The sequence below is a fragment of the Silene latifolia genome, chromosome 3, assembly GCF_048544455.1.
Source record: "Silene latifolia isolate original U9 population chromosome 3, ASM4854445v1, whole genome shotgun sequence".
Taxonomy (NCBI): domain Eukaryota; kingdom Viridiplantae; phylum Streptophyta; class Magnoliopsida; order Caryophyllales; family Caryophyllaceae; genus Silene; species Silene latifolia.
The window spans coordinates 89,008,826-89,024,512 of NC_133528.1; the positions used below are offsets into that span (position 1 = coordinate 89,008,826).

At 40.3% G+C, this 15,687-nt stretch overlaps 2 non-coding genes across 2 annotated transcripts; both read right to left on the reverse strand.

The window, feature by feature from the left end:
* Positions 1-1,119: 1,119 nt before the first annotated feature.
* LOC141650537 (small nucleolar RNA R71) lies at positions 1,120-1,226 on the reverse strand. The gene has a single exon (XR_012546562.1). It is a non-coding gene; the product is annotated as a small nucleolar RNA R71 (small nucleolar RNA).
* Positions 1,227-15,324: 14,098 nt separating this feature from the next.
* On the reverse strand, positions 15,325-15,431 carry LOC141650118 (small nucleolar RNA R71). Its single transcript, XR_012546175.1, has one exon. It is a non-coding gene; the product is annotated as a small nucleolar RNA R71 (small nucleolar RNA).
* Between the last annotated feature and the right edge of the window lie 256 nt (positions 15,432-15,687).

The window sequence follows — 15,687 nt, forward strand, 5'->3', positions numbered from 1 at the left end:
CAAACTTTCCTAGGATTGTAAGATATAACCCAACTCAATCCATCACAACAATAATTGCTTGCTTATAATTTGAGAACATGTTTGTATGATCAATTCCCATGATTCCCCTATGATCCCATGACACCCTAGTGCTTTTAATCAATTGTTTACACCCCTTTAATTAATCTTGCTAGTTCATTTTCATTGCTATTTTAGTTTAGTGACCTTCTACATCAACCCAATTTGTGACACCCCTAAGACACCACTAGTTTCAATAGAAATCTCATTTCAACTCCCGTCCTTTGGGATCCGACCTTTACTTGCCTCTTTACTAATTGTAGAGTTGTTTGTGAAGCTATAAATTGTGTTTTGATTCGACCGTGACCCAACGACCACATCTTTAATTGTGAACACGAAACGGACCCGATCAAAAATGGGCCGTTGCCGGGGACGGTGTTTGTTTGATTTAGATTTCCTTTTTATTGTTATTAGTTGTGTCTTTCTTCGCCTTGGGGAAGTAAAACTCCTCAAGGTTTGTTCTAATTGTTTTCAAGTTGTTTGATATTTTGCATGGCTAGAAGGTCACAAGGTGATTTGTTACCTTTTGACCGTGAAATCGAAAGAACCTTGACGAACAATAGGAGACTTGTTAGGAGGAATTTAAGAGGTATTAGTGAAGTTGTTCAACCCACTAATGAGTTCGTCAATCCTTTCCCAATAGAAGGAGAGGAGAACCCATTACACAATACCCCACAAAATCCACCTACAATGCCTAAATTCTCGTCACACTCCGTACCCACCGAGGAGAATCTACCAAATGGTACTCCTACACCGCAACATCTAACCGGAAATTTTATTGCCAAGTCTGCCTTCATCCAATTAGTTGAGAGGAGCCAATTTGGGGGGATGCCTAGTGAAGACCCTCATTCTCATATGGAAACATTTTGCGACTATTGTGATGCAATCTCTCAAACGGGCGTGACTCAAGACCAAATTAGATGGGTCTTATTTCCTTTTTCTCTAATCGGCACCGCGAAGCAATGGTTGAAGGGCCTTGATAAGGCCACCCTCAGAATAGATTCTTGGAAGAAGTTGGCTCTAGCTTTCTACAAAAAATTCTACCCACCGGAAAAGACTAACATGCTAAGAGCTCAAATTACGGGTTTTAAGCAAAGGGATGAAGAATCTTTGTATGAAGCTTGGGAGCGGTTCAAGGGAATTTGTCGCTCATGTCCTCACCATGGACTTAGCGAATGGTTTTTAGTACAACAATTTTGGAACGGTTTATATGAAGATTCTAGGAACATTCTCAATATGGGATCAAATGGAATGTTCACCGAAGTTGATGACAATCAAACATGGAACAAGATTGAGGAAATGGCGGTCCATAACTCACAATATAGTAGACCTCGCAAGGCTACTAGAGGAGGAAAGCATGAAGTGGACTCCGTTACTCAATTGGGTGCTCAACTTAGTGCTCACATTGACACAATCAACTTGAAGTTTGAACAAGCTATGACTAGACTTGAAGAAAACTCAAAATCATCGAAGCATCATGTTAATGCCATGACGGCATCTTCATCAATCCCAAGTGGGATATGTGAGAATTGTGGAACTTTGAGACATGACCAAGGTGAATGTAGGGGAACAAATGAACAAGTGAATGCTTTCCAAGCATACAAGAGTGGTACCCCTTATTCCAATTTTTACAATGAAAACACCAAATTCCATCCAAATCTCTCATACAAAAGCCAAAATGTCCAAAACCCTCAAACAACATACACTCCACCACCCATGAGAAACCAAAATCAAAGACCCTTTTACAATCAAAACCAAGGTTACCAAAATCAAAATCCATACAATCACCAAAATGACCAAGGTTTTGATGTCCAAAAAGCGGTCCTCCAAATGTAAAAGAATCAACAAGAATTTTTCACTCAAATGCAAAAAGATAGCCAAGCAAAGGAAACCACCATCAACAACATTCTAGCTCACACCAAGACGTTGGAAACACATTTGACTCAACTAGCATCTTCAAGCTCACAAAGACAAAAGGGGCAATTACCACCTCAAAGTAATCCCCCTAGACATGAAACGGTTAGTGCCATTCACTTGAGAAGTGGTACAAGGTATGAAGCACCGAAGAAGCAAGTTGAGGATGAAGTTGTGAAAGCTAGTGAAAAGGAAGAAATTGTGCAAAGCTCCAAAGATGGAGAATCATCAAAAGAAGAAAGTTCAAAGAAAAATGAAGACAAGGTCAAGGAGAAGGAGCCCATTGTGATTAAACTCCCTTTTCCAAGTCGTCAAGCCAAGCCCAAATTTGATGACCAACTTGGAAAGTTCATGGAAATTGTCAAGAATTTGGAAGTCTCAATTCCTTTCACGGAATTAATCAATCACGTGCCGGCCTATGCGAAGTACATGAAAGATATCCTCACAAAGAAGAAGTCGATCCGGAAGCTTGAGACTATCGCCTTCACTAAGGTGAGTAGTGCAATACTTCAAGGGAGTTCACCTCCAAAGTTAAAGGATCCGGGAAGCTTCTCAATACCGTGTACCATTGGCGACACGACGATCAACAAAGCCTTATGTGATCTAGGGGCTAGTGTGAGTGTCATGCCGTACTCGGTGAGTAAAAGGTTAGGGATGGGAGAGCTTAAATGCACCAACATCACACTCCAAATGGCCGATAGATCGACGAAAACACCATTAGGGATATGGGAAGATGTCCCCGTGCGAATTAGGAAGTTTTTCATCCCGGTGGACTTTGTCATTGTTGATATGTAGGAAGATTCCAACATTCCAATCATTCTAGGAAGACCTTTCCTACACACCGCGGGTGCGGTGATTGATGTGAAACATGGTGAGCTCACTCTAGAAGTGGGAGATGAAAGCATAACTTTTAATCTTGACAAGACTATGAGAGCTCCTCGTTTGCATGAACCATGTTTCATGATTGATCATTATAGCCGAAAGGATGAAAGGAAGAAATCGGAACTCCAATAGAAGAAGAAAATTGAAGATGCTCCATTCAAAGAGCAAGTGAATTGTGAGAAGGAGAGCTTGCAAAGCTCATCAAAATCAATCAAGGAAGAAGAGGATGGCCTCATTGGCCAAGAGAAGAAATTGGGAGAGTTGTCTCCATCTAAGCAAGAGATTTTCAATGATCAACTTAATGAAGTTTGTGGTCTTTGGGACAACGAATTTGAAGGGATTTTTAATCCCTACATTGGTAATGCCATCGATCAAGACCGACAACAAGGGCCAAGGTCTATTGAAGACCTCTACCATGATAATGAACAAGCTTTCGATTAATTTTTCAAGGTGTTGAGCAACATCAACAACACCTTGGACATGCCCCCTTGACATCTCATCAAGAATGAGAGTTTGGTGGAGTCCTCCCTAAACCACCACTTGTAAATATTTCTAACTCCCTAACTTACATTTCAATTCTTGTATTGCATTTTTGTCATCTTTGGATTTTTATTTACTTTGATCAAGATAATTGTCATGTTTGAGAGAAGTGAGGGAGGGACTAACAATTTCAATTGATGTGTAGTGCTCTAGCTTAGTGTGGGGATGACAATTGCCTAGGCTATCCATGCCTTAGTAGTGCCCCCACAATGAAGAACACAAAATTTGAAGAAAGAATGGAAGAATGGTAAGGGAAATGCATTGTACACGGATGGAACTGAATCCGGGTACAAGGGGTCGAATCCGAGCGGATTCAGGAGAATCCGCCCGTCTTCAGTAATCCGAGCGTACTGCAGCAAAGACGCCCATCCTGAACTGAGCTGAATTTTGAAAATTTTTTACTGTGACTGAATCTGGGCGTCTTGAGCAGCAATCCGCCCGTCTTGAAGAATCCGTCCGTCCTGGACAGAAGACGCCCGTCTTCTCTGCTGAGGAAAACAAGAAAAATTTCCTAGACTGAAATCCGTCCGTCTTCAGGCAAATCCGCCCGTCCCGTATCAAGAAAATCCGAGCGTCTTCTACAGAATCCGCCCGTCTTTAGGCGAGTTTTATACAACCCAGAAAGAGCAGAATCCGCATGATTGGGCAGAATCCGCACGGATTGCCCCTGCAGTTCGAAAATTTCGGTCTTTATAAAATCCCTCCCACCTTTCTTCATTCATTCATTCATTCATTCATAAACACTACCCACAACATCAAAACCCTCATCCTCTCCATCACAAAAACAAAATCCCTCAACAACATTCACCAAAAACAAATCAATCACTCCTTCTTAAATAAAAATCAAAACCAAGCACAAAATCTTCAACCTTTGAGTCGATTTTTGATTTCATAAAGGCAAAGCCTTTCACCTTTAAATCGATTTGGGTACACTACAAATTGAAGATTTTTCATTCTTTTCTTGGTTAATTCATCAATGGCAAGGACTAAGGGAGCAACAAAGGCAACAAAGGCACCAAAGGCTAAGGCACTCTCACAAAGGCAAAAGGCTCTTCAAACAAAGAAAGCATTGGCTATGGTGGTAGCAACACCAATCATGGAAGTGAAACAACAACAACAACCTTCTATGGGAGCAACAACACCTTCTACTCCGGAAATTGATCAACTTTTGCATTATCCGGAGGTAACTTTTATTTCCGAAACCCATAGAAATACCTTTGCCAAGTTTGCTAGGAAGTCATTACAATCCACCAAATTTATATGTGAAGATACCTTAGAAAAATTGGGTGTTCTTGAGCAAACTAGAGCCTTTTTCAAAGCCATGGGGTTGAAGAAATTGTTTGAAACAAAGGAATTGACATACCTCTCCCTTACCTTGGAATTTTTGAGTTCTTTGAAAGTCACCAAAGTTGAGAATAGGGAGAATCTCGAGTTTCGTCTAGCTAATGTTAGTAGACGCATTTCCTTTAGAGAATTGGGTGTAATTTTGGGTCTTAGTGATGAACCGCGTTATTTTAAGAATTATGGAAAGTATGACCCCGAACCTCTTTGGGAGGCAATTTCCGGGAGGAAATTTGAGGACTTTCATGCGAGTCGTGCTCTTCTAGTCCACCATCCGGGCATAAGAGTATGGCACAAGGTCATGGGAAACACCATAATTGCAAGGAAAGATACCAACCATTTCACCAAACTTGATTTTATTCTTCTTGAATCGGCTTTGAACATTGGAAGAGTACACACCAAGCCTTACAATTCTTTGAGGCTCTTGGTAGATAGATGGCTCAACATTGATTGTGGGAAGAAGGGCACTACCGTTATTGTCAATGGCGGCCTAGTCACTATACTAGCTAAGTACTTTGATCCTAACTTCAATAAGGATAACAAGTACAAAGCAAAGGAGGGTGGTCATCTTGTTGATTTGCATACTATGATACACAAGTTCAAGTGGGTTGCCCATAACCCCTTGACACTAAGTATGGATGGCTCACTAGTGAAGCTAGATCGTTCACCTTGCCTTCAAAGATTTGTCGTCTAAGCGTCCACCGGACCAATTATCTACTTCCCCTTTCTAAAGAGGCCGAGTATATTATTCAACAACAAAAGGGTGATCTTGAAACTCCCTCCTCTTCCATTGTCATACCACCTTACCCCTTTGAGTATCAAGAGTTCAAGCCGGAAGGAGTTGAAGCTAGAAATGATTATGTGACTCTTCTCATGCAAGCAATGCACAAGCAAGCCTTTGAAGATCGGAAAAACGCTTACTTGGCTCAATATCCACCCCTCCTACACTTAGCTAGGCAAGGACTACTTGATCCATCTTGTCCTTTGCCTAGTTGGGCGGATAGAGAAGTCCTATTTCCGGGTGCATCTAGGGTCATTTCGGGTGACAATGGGGTTGTTGGTAATGATGAAGAAGTTGATGATAACATTGATGAAGAAGCAAGTGAAGAAGGAGAAAAGGATGGTGAAGATGATGATGAGCAAGATGAGGAAGAAAGTGAAGAAGCAAATGACAAGGGAAGTGGCAATGTGACCACTTCTAATGAGGAAAGTGATGGTGATAGCATGATGGAAGATTAGGAAGCCTTGGAGACTCCTACCCTCTCATGGTTTGTCTATTTCTCTCTTTGTTTTAATTATAATTTTGATCATTGTTGGAGTAGTCCTAGAACCATAGAGGACTCACACCTCGGTACCATTGAGGTGTTCTCATTTTATTGTTCCCATTTCCAAAATCCAAAATGACAAATTAGTTTCATGCATTTCATAGTGTGTGCATGAACTACACCCATCCTTGGACATTAGCAATAGTGTCTCACTCGGTTTGGGGAAGTTAATACATACACAACGGGAGGTAATCTAAATTATCCTCTCCGTCATAACAAAAACCATGCATCATGTAGTGTAGCTTAGTATAGATTGCATTTAGTGTAGAAATCATGCATCATCTTTGCATAATTTCCATCATTTTGGCCATTGAGGACAATGCCCATATTAGTGTGGGGATGGGAATTCTAACATTTAACTCTTATTCAAAAATCCAAAAAAATTGAAAATTTTCAAAAATCATAAAAATTTGAAAATTGAAAAACCCAAAAACATGTTTATTTCCTTTTGTAGTCTTGTATATATTGTCTTGTATATATTGTGTTTGTTCTATCCTTGTTCACATTGATTGACTACGCCACATCCGAGACATGAGGATCATGAAGACCGCATGGTATGATCTTTCCAATCTCCTTTTTCCTCTTTATGTTAATGACTATGTGGCTTTATTTTGATTGATGCGGTATAACAATGTGAACTTAGGACTTGCATTTAGTTTATATGTCATATTAGTTGATAGAATCACTTGCATTAGGATGTTTATATTAGTTGCATCATGGCATGTAGTTGCATGTTAGAAATGTTTTGAAAATGCCTAATTAGCAACTTTGACAAGAGCAACTAAGCCATTACAAATACTTATTCAACTTAAGACTTTGTCTACTAGAATGGTTGTAAAACACTCTAGATAGTGTCATACTAGTGTCTTTTGACCCATGACCCAAAGCCTAGTCAAGGGTTTGCATGTGAGTCACCTATCCAACCCCGTGATGCGATGTGGACTTGGTTAACTTGTCTAGGTGACCTTGATTGACCTTGTGGTAAGGCAACCCAAAAATATTTTCTATCAATAAGCTTGAAGTGCTCATTTCATAGAAATTTTGTCATGTGGAAGTAATCTAATGCCAAGGAACCTCAAATGTTATGAATTGTTGAAAGTTGAGAAATTTAATTGTTTTGATGGAGGCGTACCACTTCGATGTGCTTTGGTGCGGGATCCATTGAATTGGGCCCCCATACGGTTGTGAATTAGGCCGCCCAGAGACAGAGTGACTATCACCCCGAAAAGCTATTGTCTAGAGGTTAACCGGTTGCCTAATAAGCGATTGGCGAAAGCAAAGGACACTAGCCCGGAAGGGACAAACCCCATCTTAAATTTTTGAAATGTGAAAGTGAAATGAGGACAATTTTGAATACTAGTCATATCCACCCGTTGTGAATAAAGATTTGAGCATTTCATTCCCAAAAAGTCTTTTGTCAAGCCACTTGGTCGAGCTTGGGACGATCCATGACCTTTACTTTTGTAGAGAATTCGAGACTTGTCATGTCATATGTTACTAGCATCATAGGGATCATCATTCCACCACCATCCGATCGCTCTTGACGAAAGCATTTGGAAATTGAGGACGAAAGTAGTCTAGTTTAACACCATTTGGAGGTGATTTAGTGCCATCCTCTTAGACTTAGTAATTTGTTGAACTAGTATTTGTGAAGGATTACATGCTCTTAAATTTGTTCCTCTTTAGTGCCTCCGCCACTTGATGAGGGAGTGGCTATTCCTTTTTGTAGAGGCATCCATTATGTGATTTTGTGTGCTTAATGTTTGGATGTGTCGCCATTTTGGCAAGACCCACCTTGCCTTGCAAGAAGGCATCCTACCTCATGGTTGTCTTGTTGTGAGTTGAAGGGGCGGAGTGAGACCCGCTAATTGTCTCATATCGGCTATATTATTAGGATAGGTTAGTATTGGTCCTAGTCTTTGTCACCTCTTTACTCGGGACGAGCAAAGGTTCGGTTTGGGGATATTTGATGTGACCATAATTAGCGCATATTTAGTTAGCCTTGTTCCCATGCTTTTTAGTGCATATTTGGGTCATTTCTTATCTTTAGTTCTTTGTTTTGCATATTCTTTGAGATTTTGATCCCTTGGTAGGAAAGGAGTAAGAATCTTGCATTTTCATGGCAAAACGAGACTAAATTGATCGAATTCAATGACCAAGCATCAAGGAGAGACAAGATTAAAAGGCCTTTGTACATATTATAGTAGAAGAGCAATGTTGAGAAAGGATCCTTGAGTCCCCAGGGAAATCCCCAAGGAATTTATGAAGAAAAGGGAAGAAAAGAAGAATATGTCTTCCTGAGTGACAATCCGTGCGGATTGTCACCAATCCGGCCGTCCCCCAGCTGCACAATCCGTGCGGCTTTGCTCTAATCCGCTCGGATTCCACCTCCACAATCCGCCCGGATTCCCTCGAATCCGCTCGGACCCCATCACCAGAATTCGCCCGTCCCGACCTTATTCCGCCCGGATTCCAGCACAACGTGATTTCCTCTTCTCCAAGCTACGAAGAAAGAAGCCCTTCCTTCGAAAAATACCGGCTCCTCCTTGCTCAATCTAAAAAGTGTAATTACTAGTTTAGCCCTTAGTTAACCCTAATGCATCCTCCCTAATTTCCACTATAAATACCCCATTAGTCTAATTAGAGGAGTATGATCTTCTTATCAATAATTAGAGTAGTTAATATCAATCAAATCTCTCTTTAGTTTTGTAATCAACAATTAATCAAGTTCTAATACAAGTTTTATTTCCTTAATCTCTCTTTTGTTCATCCTTTATTTTGGGTAACTGAAGATTATTTGGGTTATTGTTGGGAGATTGACAACCTCTCAATCAAGCATTCAAGTACTTCTTTTATCTTTGCTTTATTATTGGAATCATTAGTAGGTATAATTCTCTTAATCCCTTTTTAATTATTGTTAATTACTTTCATTTATTCATCATGTTTCATATTGTTGGTATGATTGACAACCTTGCTAGCATGATCAACATGATAATGAGTGAGTAGTCTCTTAGCTAGGGTTAATGGGTGATTAGGGGAAACCAACATGGGGAATGATTCATGCTTAAATTAATATGCTTTCAAGTTTTATTTGCTTGCTTGTTTTGATCTCAACTCATGCACATGTTATATTTGATGAAATGCTAAGCCTATGAATCCTTGCATTTACTATCATCTTCTATCTTTTCAATGAGACTTGTAAGACATAACCCAACTCGAGTCTCATTAGACCATGCATGTTGTTGAGTAGGGAAGATTAAGTCGACTTTTAGGTGTTGTACAATCTAATCGATTCGGCTCCGGGACCCAAACTTTCCTAGGATTGTAAGATATAACCCAACTCAATCCATCACAACAATAATTGCTTGCTTATAATTTGAGAACATGTTTGTATGATCAATTCCCATGATTCCCCTATGATCCCATGACACCCTAGTGCTTTTAATCAATTGTTTACACCCCTTTAATTCATCTTGCTAGTTCATCTTCATTGCTATTTTAGTTTAGTGACCTTCTACATCAACCCAATTTGTGACACCCCTAAGACACCACTAGTTTCAATAGAAATCTCATTTCAACTACCGTCCCTTGGGATCCGACCTTTACTTGCCTCTTTACTAATTGTAGAGTTGTTTGTGAAGCTATAAATTGTGTTTTGATTCGACCGTGACCCATCGACCACATCTTTAATTGTGAACACGAAACGGACCCGATCAATCTTGCTTGGCAAGATGAAGGACTTAGCTTCCTTAGTGAACCACTCAAACTTGTTGTCAAGATTATCGTTCTTAACCCAATGAAACTTGTTAATGATAGTGGCCAAATCAAGAAGGTTACTACCTCTAACTGGTTTGTATCTCTTGTCTTTGTTAAAGTCCGGGTTGAAGTGTTTTGCTAACCATGTCAGTAATCCTTCATTGATGATAAAAGCCGCCCCTTCCTTACCATGGTCAATTGTAAGCCACCGTTCAAGTAAGAGTTGAAGTATGTTGTATTCCTTGGTGAAATTTTTGTTGGCGTTCATGGTGTATTCAAGATAGACAAAGTTGAGCTCGGTAAAATGATTAGTACCCTTTCTTGCAATTAAAGTGTTACCCACAACCTTATGCCATACCCTTATACCCGGATGGTGGACATAGAGGACATGACACTCATGGTAGGATTAAAATTTTCTTCCGGTGATTACTTTCCATAGAGGTGCGGGATTATATTTCGAGGGCTTCTTTTCATAATGAGAGTGTTCTTTAAGACCAAACACTTTACCAAACTCATCAAAGGACATTTTTCTATCTTCGTTTTCTAGGCGGAATTCAATATTTTTCCGAGTCTCTACCTTAGTGATCTTCAAAGAACTTATAAACTCTATAGTAAGGGAGGGGTAAGTCAATTCTTCTATCTCAAAGAGTGTTTTCAATTTCATAGACTCGAAAAAATTCTTAGTCCTCTCAAGAACACCCAATTTGGCTAAAGCATCTTGACAAACGAATTTGGTAGGCAAAATTGTTTTCTTAGCAAGGGATACAAAAGCTTTCCTATGAATATCGTTTGTGAAAGTTACCTCCGGATAATCAGGTAATTGCTCAATGACCGGAATAGGAGTTGCTTCCACCATAGGAGTAGTGACCTCTTGAATTTCTACCCTCGCTTGATGCACTACCATAGCCTTAGAAGCTTGAAGAGCTTGTTGCCTCTTTGGAAGATTTGATGTTATGGGTGCCTTGTTTCCACCTTTAGTCCTTGCCATAATGCTTCTCCTTATTAAGATTGTATCAATAAACCAAAGTATTGCTTGAATGCTTCTAGTCTCCTCATGCTCCAACTAATCCCAAATCGATTTTGGGTTTTCGAATTTTGCCTTGAAACCTTAGAAATCGATTTAATTTTTGAGTATTTTGGTGTTTTGATGGCTTCTTGTTGACAAAGGAGTAATTTGATTGTGTTTTGAGGAAGTTTGGGTTTGATTTGGGTGAATTTGGTTGAGGATTTTGAGTTTTGTTGATGAGGGGATTGAGGTTTTGAGGATTTTGGTTGTGTGTTTATGTTTTGAAAGAAGGAAATGAATTGGGGATGAGGGGTTTTAATCTTGTGTTATAGGCTATCAGCAGCAAGAGACGGGTGTCTTGGGTAGGAGACGGACGTCTCGGGTAGGAGACGCTCGGATTTTAAAACAGTCAGCTGAGAAATTTCCAACCCGTGCTGAGACGCGCAGATTCCTATGGAGACGGACGGATTTTGTAGGAGACCAGCGTCTTCACTTGAGGACACTTGGATTTATAGGCAGTGTGAGATTTCATTTTTTTGCACAGGTCAAGACGCGCAGATTTCCTCTGGGACGAGCTTCTTCTGGGCTGAGACGGGCATCTTCCTTGTGATATGCCCAGATTTTAAAACAGTCCCAAAATTTCAACTTCAGCTCTCCCAAGACGAGCGTCTTAGAGCCAGGATGCTCGGATCATGCCCAAGACGAGCGGATTTCTCAAGGGACGCTCGGATTCCTTCCTGTACCCACGAGTTCAGTTCCACCCGCGGGGATTCTTCATTTCCCATGTCATTTCTTCTTCATTCCTTTGGTCTTCATTATGGGTGCACTATGAAGGCTTGGATAGCCTAGGTGGTTGCTATCCCCACACTAAAGCAAACACTACACATCAAAACACATTAAAATCCTCCCTCACTTTCTCTCATGTTGAAGAATCTTGATCAAAGTATGAAATTGCGAATCCAAAATTGATAAAAATGCAATACAAAAAGTAAAATGCAAGTTAAGAGTTAGAGTATTTACAAATGGTGGTTTAGGGAGGACTTCATCAAACTCTCATTCTTGGATGAGATGTCAAGGAGACATAGCCAAGGTGTTGTTAATGTTGCTTAACACCTTGTAGAAGTAGTCAAAGGCTTGTTCATTGTCATTGTAAAGATCTTCAATAGACCTTTGCACATTGTGTTCTTTATGGTGGTGACTTGAGTCAAGATGGTCACCAAATCCTTGGTCTAAGGTCATAGCATTACCAATATAAGGATTGACTAATCCTTCAAATTCGTCATCCTATAAACCACATACTTCACTAGCTTGCTTCCCAAAATATCATGAGTTGATGAAAACAACTCCTCTTTCTTGTTGTCATGGCCAGTGAGGCCTTCTTCTTTACTTGTCATGATTGGTGGTGAGCTATTCAAGCTCTCATTGTTGTTGAAGTTTCCTTGCTCTCCGAATAGAGCATTTTGAGGATTATGCACCTTCTTCTTCCATATGGGCGGTGATTCTTTACCCATAGCTTGATCTTTGCATTGAGATGCCAACTTTTTCCTATCACTTTCTCAGCTATAATGATCGATCTTGAAACATGGCTCATGCAATCGGGGAGCTCTCATTGTCTTGTCAAGGTTAAAAGTGATTGTCTCATCTCCCACTTCAGGTGTGAGCTCTCTATGTTTCACATCAATCACCGCTCCCGCAGTGTGTAAGAAAGGTCTTCCTAAAATGATAGGAATGTTGGAATCCTCCTCCATGTCTACAATTACAAAGTCTACCGGGATGAAGAACTTGCAAATTCATACGGGCACATCCTCCCATACCCCGAAAGGTATCTTTGTTGATCGATCCGCCATTTGAAGAGTAATGTTAGTGCACTTGAGCTCCCATTCCAAGTCTCTTGCATACCGAGTATGGCATGACACTTACACTTGCTCCAAGGTCACATAATGCTTTGTTGATCGTAGTGTCGCCAATGGTGCATGGAATAGAGAAGCTTCCCGGATCTTTGAGTTTTGGAGGTGAGCTTCCTTGAAGAATAGCACTACACACTTTAGTGAATGCAATAGTCTCTAATTTCCGGATGGATTTCTTCTTTGTAAGAATGTCTTTCATGTACTTTGCATAGGCCGGAACATGATTGATCAATTCTGTGAATGGGATTGAGATTTCTAAGTTCTTCACAATCTCCATGAACTTTCCAAGTTGTTCATAAAACTTAGGCTTAGCTTGACAACTTGGGAATGGAAGTCTAATCACAATAGGCTCTTTTTTCTTAGCCTTCTCTTCATTCTTCTTCTTTGAAACCTCTTGGGTGATGGGTTCTTCTTCTTTAGAGTTCTCCACAACTCTTTGCTTGTCACTAGCTGGTACGTGCATAATATATAGTCTTTTTAGCCTATTTCAGCACGTATTTCTATGCATTTTTATACTGTTTTTATGGTATTTTGCCCCGAATTGGCTACTTTGGTTCGTTTTGTCCATTTTGTAGAAATGAACGCGAAAGTAGCAGAATCGTACTCTTTTTCGTCCTTTTTGCATGCATTTAGAGGAGACGGGATTTTCCAGAGTGAGATACTGCGTTTAGAAAAATCATGGCACGGATTACGAGGCATTCGGGCGTGGACTTGAGCTGATTTGAAGACAATGAACTCGATCGAGCAGTTTTACCACTCGATCGAGTGGTTTTTATGTCCATGGTTGGTCGATCGAGCAATTTCTTACTCGATCCTTAAGTTGCTGAAAGAGGAGTTACTCGATCGAGTAACTATCTACTCGATCGAGTAGATGCTGCTGAGGATTTGCTCGATCAAGTGGTTTTATTCCACTCGATCGAGTGGTTTCGCTGTTATGGGCTTTAATTAGCCCGTGTTATGTTTTAATTTCGCTAAACTTAATTACTTTGCTATTTAAGCACGCTTTAATAGGTCATTAGGATCTATCTTTTATCTATCTTTCATTTACTTTAAGCAGTTTACACATCAAACTTTGTTACGTTGCTTTTTCCCTTCACTGTAACTTTGTTCTTGAGATTATTTCACTCGAATTTTGTGTTCTTTACGCCGGATTCGCTTGGATTGTAATTCCTTTCTCTTTCCTTATTAATAATTAATCATTGTTTGCTTTAATTTCTTGTTTACTCCATTTAATTCCTTTGCCCTAATTTCTCTTTTATGCAATTTACCTGTTATTTCATTATGTTTACTGCTGGAATTTTATCTGCTGTTAGTTTAATTAGCGACATGAGTAGCTAAACCCCTTTCATGTTGGGATTAGGGGGCTGCGGTAGGATTGTGACGATGTAGTGAATGAAACAGATGAATTAATTACGAGACTCTGTCACCATAGCAATTTAATTGTATTTATCGACTTAGTTGAGTGCACGCTTCTGAGTCATCCTTTAATCTGGCTAAAATTAATCCTAGATCGAAAGATTGGACTAAATAGACCTGCTTTGAACAGTAGACTACCCTGACGAGAATGAAAGTTAAGTTAGTGGTATTTTAGGATAGAAAGTGGACCGAAAGGACCTTTCCCGTATCCGTCTCGCATTAATTCGTCTGAGTCATTTACAGCTGAGTCACTGGACTACCGTAGTGAACCGAAATCCTGACATGTCCCTCTCTATCTGATAGTTTAATCCTTATTTCTTGCTTTTACTGCTCTTGCCCTTTATTTCTCTTCCCTTAAAACTTCGTAGTTTAGAAAACAAATCAAACACCCCCATTTGTGACCAAATAGACGAACTTCTACGAGATATCTTGCCTCCCGTGGAGATCGACCGACTTCCCTAGCTATATAGTTAGTTTAGTTAGTTTATTTTTGACAGGTACACGACAGACGTGTCAAATTTTGGCGCCGTTGCCGGGGAGGCAATTGCCCTATTTGTTTTAGTTCCGTTTATTTTATCCGTCTCAGGGAATTTCTATTCCTTGAGGCAGTTCTTATTCATTTTCTTTCAGTGTTGTTTATGCCCTGTGTCGAAAGGTTTGAATTAGTTTGGTGATTGAGCCGTAAAGATTATTCAGGCATAGACTTCGTCTGCAGAGAAAATCACGAAAGGAAGACTTGAGTACTTTCGAGCCAGAGCTAGATCATTCTCTTTTCGCGGAAGACAGTCCGATTTCTACAGTAAAGATGCCAAAGCTTTCTAGTCATTCGGTGCCTAAAGCATCCTCTATTCTGAAAGGTTTCAATCTCTTGACTGAGGATGGGAATACATTCGACATCCGTCCTTCTTATATCAATCTGGTGGAGTGAAATATCTATAGAGGTGTGGCTGGTGAAGACACGAGGAAGCACATGGAGGTCTTTACAGATTACTGTTCTACTATCCCCGTCACTAAGGGGGTAACTCAAGATAAGATTAAGGAGGTTTTATTTCCTTTCTCTTTAGCCGACTCAGCCAGGGAGTGGCTGACTGACTTGGACCGCACAGCTGCTGGGGTTACAGACTGGGAGTCTCTTGCTCTTGCATTTTACAAGAGATATTTCCTTCCACAATGCACCAATATGCTGAGGGCCAAGATTACCAGTTTCAGACAGGCTCCCGATGAAAGTTTTTATGAGGCATGGTCGCGATTCAAGAAGTTGGTGAGGTCTATTCCTCACCATGGTTTTGACCCATGGTTCCTAGCTAATCAGTTCTACAATGGGCTGTATGACGACCAAAGGGCCATACTTGATGCGGCATCCAGTGGAAGATTCCAGGAGAATACAGATGATGATAAGGGATGGTCCTTTATTGAAGAAATGGCGAAATAGAGTGCTGAGTATGGTAACCCGAGGGATGGCATTAGAACAGTTCATGCAGTTGATAAGCAGGTTTTGGCTCAGCTGGAGACCATGAATGCTAGATTTGACAAGTTGGAACTA